Source organism: Mirounga angustirostris, unplaced genomic scaffold (assembly GCF_029215605.1).
Source record: "Mirounga angustirostris isolate CCGP_5_RB_7025 unplaced genomic scaffold, mMirAng1.0.hap1 SCAF_10, whole genome shotgun sequence".
NCBI classification, from domain to species: domain Eukaryota; kingdom Metazoa; phylum Chordata; class Mammalia; order Carnivora; family Phocidae; genus Mirounga; species Mirounga angustirostris.
Window position 1 is genome coordinate 77974289 of NW_026991718.1, and position 7238 is coordinate 77981526.

Genomic DNA, 7238 nt, shown 5'->3' on the forward strand with positions numbered 1-7238 from the left:
TGTATCACGTTGATTGATTTGCGGATGTTGAACCAACCTTGCAGCCCAGGGATAAATCCCACTTGGTTGTGGTGAATAATCCTTTTAATGTACTGTTGGATCCTATTGGCTAGTATTTTGGTGAGAATTTTTGCATCCATGTTCATCAGGGATATTGGTCTGTAATTCTCCTTTTTGATGGGGTCTATGTCTGGTTTTGGGATCAAGGTAATGGTGGCCTCATATAATGAATTTGGAAGTTTTCCTTCCATTTCTATTTTTTGGAACGGTTTCAGAAGAATAGGTATTAATTCTTCTTTAAATGTTTGGTAGAATTCCCCTGGGAAGCCATCTGGCCCTGGGCTTTTGTTTGTTGGGAGATTTTTGATGACTGCTTCAATTTCCTTAGTGGTTATAGGTCTGTTCAGGTTTTCTATTTCTTCCTGCTTCAGTTTTGGTAGTTGATACATCTCTAGGAATGCATCCATTTCTTCCAGGTTATCTAATTTGCTGGCATAGAGTTGCTCATAATATGTTCTTATAATTGTTTGTATTTCTTTGGTGTTGGTTGTGATCTCTCCTTTCATTCATGATTTTGTTGATTTGGGTCCTTTCTCTTTTCTTTTTGATAAGTCTGGCCAGGGTTTATCAATCTTGTTAATTCTTTCAAAGAACCAGCTCCTAGTTTCGTTGATCTGTTCTACTGTTCTTTTGGTTTCTATTTCATTGGTTTCTGCTCTGATCTTTATTATTTCTCTTCACCTGCTGGGTTTAGGCTTTATTTGCTGTTCTTTCTCCAGCTCCTTTAGGTGTAGGGTTAGGTTGTGTACTTGAGACCTTTCTTGTTTCTTGAGAAAGGCTTGTATTGCTATATACTTTCCTCTCAGGACTGCCTTTGCTGCATGCCAAAGATTTTGAATAGTTGTGTTTTCATTTTCATTGGTTTCTGTGAATTTTTTAAAATCTTCTTTAATTTCCTGGCTGACCCATTCATTCTTTAGTAGGATGCTCTTTAGCCTCCATGTATTTGAGTTCTTTCCAACTTTCCTCTTGTGATTGAGTTCTAGTTTCAAAGCATTGTGGTCTGAAAATAGGCAGGGAATGATCCCAATCTTTTGGTAGCGGTTGAGACCTGATTTGTGACCTAGGATGTGATCTATTCTGGAGAATGTTCCATGGGCACTAGAGAAGAATGTGTATTCCCTTGCTTTGGGATGGAATGTTCTGAATGTGTCTGTGAAGTCCATTTGGTCCAGTGTGTCATTTAAAGCCTTTATTTCCTTGTTGATCTTTTGCTTAGATGATCTGTCCATTTCAGTGAGGGGGGTGTTAAAGTCCCCCACTATTATTGTATTGTTGTCGATGTGTTTCTTTGCTTTTGTTATTAATTGCCTTATATAATTGGCTGCTCCCATGTTAGGGGCATAGATATTTACAATTGTTAGATCTTCTTGTTGGATTGACCCTTTAAGTAGGATATAGTGTCCTTCCTCATGTCTTATTACAGTCTTTGGTTTAAAATCTAATTTGTCTGATAGAAGGATTGCCACCCCAGCTTTCTTTTGGTGTCCATTAGCATGGTAAATGGTTTTCCACCCCCTCACTTTCAATCTGGGGGTGTCTTTGGGTCTCAAATGAGTCTCTTGCAGACAGCATATCGATGGGTCTTGTATTTTTATCCAATCTGATAACCCATATCTTTTGATTGGGGCATTTAGCCCATTTACATTCAGGGTAACTATTGAAAGATAGGAATTTAGTGCCATTGTATTGCCTGTAAGGTGACTGTTACTGTATATTGTCTCTGTTCCTTTCTGGTCTATGTTGCTTTTGGGCTCTCTCTTTGCTTAGAGGACCCCTTTCAATATTTTTTTGTAGGGCTGGTTTCGTGTTTGCAAATTCCTTTAGTTTTTGTTTGTCCTGGAAGCTTTTTATCTCTCCTTCTATTTTCATTGACAGCCTAGCTGGATATAGTATTCTTGGCTGCATATTTTTCTCATTTAGTGCTCTGAATATATCATGCCAGTCCTTTCTGGCCTGCCAGGTCTCCGTGGATAGGTCTGCTGCCAATCTAATGTTTCTACCATTGTAGGTAGAAACATTAGATCTCTTCTCCCGAGCAGCTTTCAGGATTTTCTCTTTGTCTCCGAGACTCATAAGTTTTACTATTAGATGTCGGGGTGTTGACCTGTTTTTATTGATTGTGAGAGGGGTTCTCTGTGCTTCCTGGATTTTGATGCCTGTTTCCTTCCCCAGTTAGGGAAGTTCTCTGCTATAATTTGCTCCAATATACCTTCTGCCCCTCTCTCTCTTTCTTCTTCTTCTGGGATCCCATTTCTTCTAATGTTCTTTCGTCTTATGGTATCACTTACCTCTCGAATTCTGCCCTCGTGATCCAGTAGTTGTTTATCTCTCTTTTTCTCAGCTTCTTTATTTTCCATCATTTGGTCTTCTATCTCACTGATTCTCTCTTCTGCCTCATTTGTCCTAGCAGTTAGAGCCTCCATTTTTTATTGCACCTCACTAATAGCCTTTTTGATTTCGACTTGTTTAGATTTTAGTTCTTTTATTTCTCCAGAAAGGGTTTCTCTAATAACTTCCACGCTTTTTTCAAGCCCAGCTAGTATCTTTAAAATCATCATTCTGAACTCTAGTTCTGACATCTTACTAATGTCCGTATTGATTAGGTCCCTGGCAGTCGGTACTGCCTCTTGTTCTTTTTGTTGAGGTGATTTTTTCCATCTTGTCATTTTGTCCAGAGGAGAATAGATGAATGAGAGAACAAAATGCAAACAGGGTAACAATGTCCCCAGAAAATATACACGAAATAAATCAGAAAAGACCTGAAACTGGGGGAAAAGAAAGGGAAAGAAAAAAGATAAAGATAAAAACACAAAAACAAGGGGCGCCTGGGTGGCTTAGTCGGTTAAGCGACTGCCTTTGGCTCGGGTCATGATCCCAGGATCCTGGGATCGAGTCCCACATCGGGCTCCCTGCTCTGTGTGGAGTCTGCTTCTCCCTCTCCCACTCCCCCTGCTTGTGTTCCCTCTCTCGCTGTGTCTCTCTCTGTCAAATAAATAAATAAAATCTTTAAAAAAACAAACAAACAAACAAACAAAAACAAAATAGAACAAAAAAAATAATATGATCAAATACGGTCAGGCTGATGCATAGATCAGTGCCACACACTAGATTTTAGGCGCATTTTGGTCTGTTAGAACAAAGTGCCTCCCAAAATTTTAAAGAAAGAATAACTTATATATGTACAAAAATAAGGGTTAATACGATGAAGGGATGGAATATGACTGTAAAAATGAAAATTATAAAAGATTTTATAAAAGGAATTGATAAGAATTTGGTTGAAAAGAGAAGAGGATTTAAAAAAAAAGGAGAGATTGTAATCAGGTAGGAGGCTAGAACAAAGCCATACACTAGAGATTTAGGGTATATTTTGATCTGTTAGAAGAAACTGTATCTCAAAATTTTAATGAGAGAACTTATATATATATATATACCAAAGATGAGGGTAACTACTAGGAAGGGATAGAATATGACTCTAAAAATGAAAAATAAAAAATATTTTTTAAAAAGGATTGATAGGATGTTGGTTGAAAAAGGGAAAAAAAAAAAATTAACTTTGAAAGACTAAAGAATCCAGGGGGGAAAAGCCATGAATTCTATGTGCAGTATTCCCCGGCTGGAGTTCTGCCATTCTCATTGATGGGTAAACTTGGTCTTGGCTGGCTGTTCTCGCTGATCTTCTGGGGGAGGGGCCTGTTGCCGTGGTTCCCAAGTGTCTTTGCCAGAGGTGGAATTGCCCCGCCCTTGCCAGGTCCGGACTAAGTAATCTGCTCGGGTTTGCTCTCGGGAGCCTTTGTTCCCTGCAAGCTTTCCGTACAGCTTTGGAGGACGAGACTGAAAGTGGCAGCACCCCAGTCTCCACTCCGGAGGAGCCGAGAACTCGGGGCCCCACTCCTCAGTGCGCCCCCGGAGAAAAGCAGTCAGTCACGCTTGTCTCCCCCGCCTCTGGCCACATTCCGTGCTCACCCGGCCTGTGACTGAGCATTTCTATCTCTGGCACCCGACCCTGTGTGGAGTCTCCAATCCCAGCAGATCCCTGCAGTGAGTTTCCGTGCTGCTCCTCCCCGGGGAGGAAGGGGAGTCTCCCCAGATCTGCCGCTTGTTGGGTCCCTGCTGGAGTAGCAGTAGCCCGACTGTGCCGCGAATCATGGTTTATGGCAACCCCGAGCTGAGAGCCCACTCCTTGGCTCCGTCTCTGCAGCCGGCTTCCCTGCTCCGATACCTGGGAGCTCTGCCGCACTCAAGCACTGCCGGTCTTTCTGTGACCCCGAGGGTCCTGAGACCACACTGTCCCAGAGAGGGTTCCACCCCCCGCTTAGCCACTGGAGCGATGTCCCTCAGCGGAGCTGACTTCTAAAAGTTCCGATTTAGTGCTCTGCGGCTCTATCACTTGCCAGAAGCAGCTGATGGAGGTCCCCTCCCCCGCCGCCTATCCTCCCAAATAACCCCTCGGATTCACTTCTCCGCACGTCCTACCTTCCAGAAAGTGATTGCTTTTCTGTTCAGAGAGTTGTTGCTATTCTTTTCTTCAATCTCCTGTTGAGTTCATAGGTGTTCAGAATGGTTTGATCCCTATCCAGCAGAATTCCTGGGACCAGATGAAATCCAGGTCTCCTACTCCTCTGCCATCTTGCTCCACCCCCCAGAAAGTATTTTAAAGGAACCAAATAATAACGATCTGAAGAGCAGGAGAAAAGAGAATGAAGAATAGCTTCAGAGAAATATGAATCACCAACATATGTGTAATGGGAGTGCCCAAAGGAGAGGAGAAAGAAAAGCAGAAAAATTATTTGAAGATTTCTTAATTAAGCTTAAAAATCCCAAATCTGGTGAAAAACATTAATCTGAGAAAGTCAATAAATTCTTACATAAAGTAGAATGGTCTACACCCACATACATGTCAGACTAAAAATACTGAAAGACAAATATCTTGAAAACAATCACTTATCATGTATAAGAAAACCCCATTAACGGTTGATTTATCAGAAACAGAAGAGACAGGAAGGCAGTGCGATGATAACATGCAGAGTGCTGGAAAGGAAAAAAGAACTGTCAACCAAGAATCTTCTAACAAAACTATCCTTTAGAAACAAAGGCAAAATGAGGATATTCTCAAGATTTTAAATTAATTCCTAAGAAACTGATCTTACAAGAAATACTGAAGTTTTTTCAAGCTGAAAGGAAGTGAGACCACACAGTAATTCAAATCCTCATGAAAAAAAATGCTAATAAAGGTAATTACGCGGGAAATTATAAAAGGCATTGTAATGACCTGTTCTTCCCTCAGCTGATTTAAAAAGCAATTCTATAAAACAGTATGTATATAATTGTGGTGTTATCTATAACATAGAAATGTGTATTTGTGACACCATAAAGCAGGTGGTAGAAGCAAAGCTCTATTTCAATAATGAATCCACAGGAAGAAATGAGAATGTGAAATGGTAAAAAGGTTAATCTAAAAAACTATAAGTAAGCAGGCGCTAGGAGGATGCAGCTCCTGGTCTGGTCTGGGGGTGTCCGAGCCGCTCTGGTGCAAGAGGAGTGGCCCGAACTGCTCGAATATCCACATTTCACTTTATGTGCTTATCAAAAGTTTTAATTCATCATGGATAATCTGTCATCAGAAGAAATTCAGCTGAGGGCCCACCAGGTTACTGAAGAGTCTCTGAAAAGTAAAGGAGAATCCTGGGTTTAGCCCTTGAGTCTCAGGATGCAGGAGTCAAGACTATCACTATGCTGGATGAACAAAGGGAACCATTAAACTGCATAGAAGAAGGCCTGGACCACATAAATAAAGACATGAGAGAAGCAGAGAAAACTTTAACAGAGCTCAGCAAGTGCTGTGGCCTTTGTGTCTGCCCATGTAATAGGACAAAGAACTTTGAGTCTGGTAAGGCCTACAAGGCAACATGGGGAGGTGGTGGAGACAACTCTCCTCCCAATGTAGTATCCAAGCAGCCAGGCCCAGTGACAAATGGTCAGCCTCAACAACCAGCCAGTGGAACAGCTAGTGTGGATACATTAAACATATAACAAACGATGCCAGAGAAGATGAGATGGAAGAGAACCTGACTCAAGTGGTCAGTATCCTAGGAAACCTAAAAAACATGGCCTTGGACATGGACAAGGAGATCGAGGCTCAACATCGATAAATAGACTGGATCACAGAAAAGGCTGACACCGACAAAGATCGTATTGATGTTGCCAATGTCAAGGCAAAGAAACTCATTGACAGCTAAAGCTGCTGCCGTACTTCTTTATTGTGTATTCATCTCTCTAGCTCCTCCTTCAAAGTCATTACCTTTTCAGAGTTTGACGTTTTTGTTCCATGCTCTTCTCAATCAGAAGATAATGTGCAAGAAGGGTCAGGAGTACAGACCTCCTATTTTTTTATGTTCTCTTTCCCTTGAGGGTACATTACTGCTCAGCCTTCCTTCTAGTATTTTTTTTTCTTGGTTCACAGTCTTAGATTGGTTTTTGTACATCATACACAGTGTTATCTTTCATCCTCCTCATTTACTGTAGCAGGTTCTTTTGCTTTCAGGATTTGGAAGCATTGCCAAAGATAGCCATAAAGAAGGAAGCTCGAGGCAGGGGGAGCGCAAGGAGAAGAGGCAAGAGATAAGAGGTTGTTAGCTCAGTAAAACCTGCAGGACACAAAGCAAAAGTTGCATAGCCACAGTAAAGATCTAGTTGGGTTTAATTTTTAATTTAAGTTGCAATTATTGCCAATTTAGGCTAATACTTGGTTTCGGAGCTTTTATACACAATATTTTTGTTAAACATCACAACTTGGCAACCTCTGCTCAAAAAAATTGAATGACTTTTCTCAAAGTGGGCTTAGTTTCTGAATGTTTGGTGATTTGTGTATGTACATAGACAGCGATCCCATTTCATATTGCACCATACAGGAACACTTTGTATAAATGAATGACTTTTTATTTTCACATTATTAGTAGTATCATAGTCCCATTACATGCCTATTAACCTCGTATATTTGTCATTAGTCTTTGAAGAAAAAAAAATATGTATATGTAACATGAGAATTTCTCTCTAAAGCAGGGCTTAAAATTTTTTGGAAAAGTTTGACACTATATTACGTGAATTCAGATTTACCTCAATGTCAAGAATCATGTTTAGATAGGGTATAAGAAATTTGTTTTGATCTCAGGTAGAAA

At 40.6% G+C, this 7238-nt stretch overlaps 1 pseudogene; it reads left to right on the forward strand.

The window, feature by feature from the left end:
• Positions 1 to 5625: 5625 nt before the first annotated feature.
• On the forward strand, positions 5626 to 6423 carry LOC123841986 (synaptosomal-associated protein 23-like; annotated as a pseudogene).
• Positions 6424 to 7238: the final 815 nt, after the last annotated feature.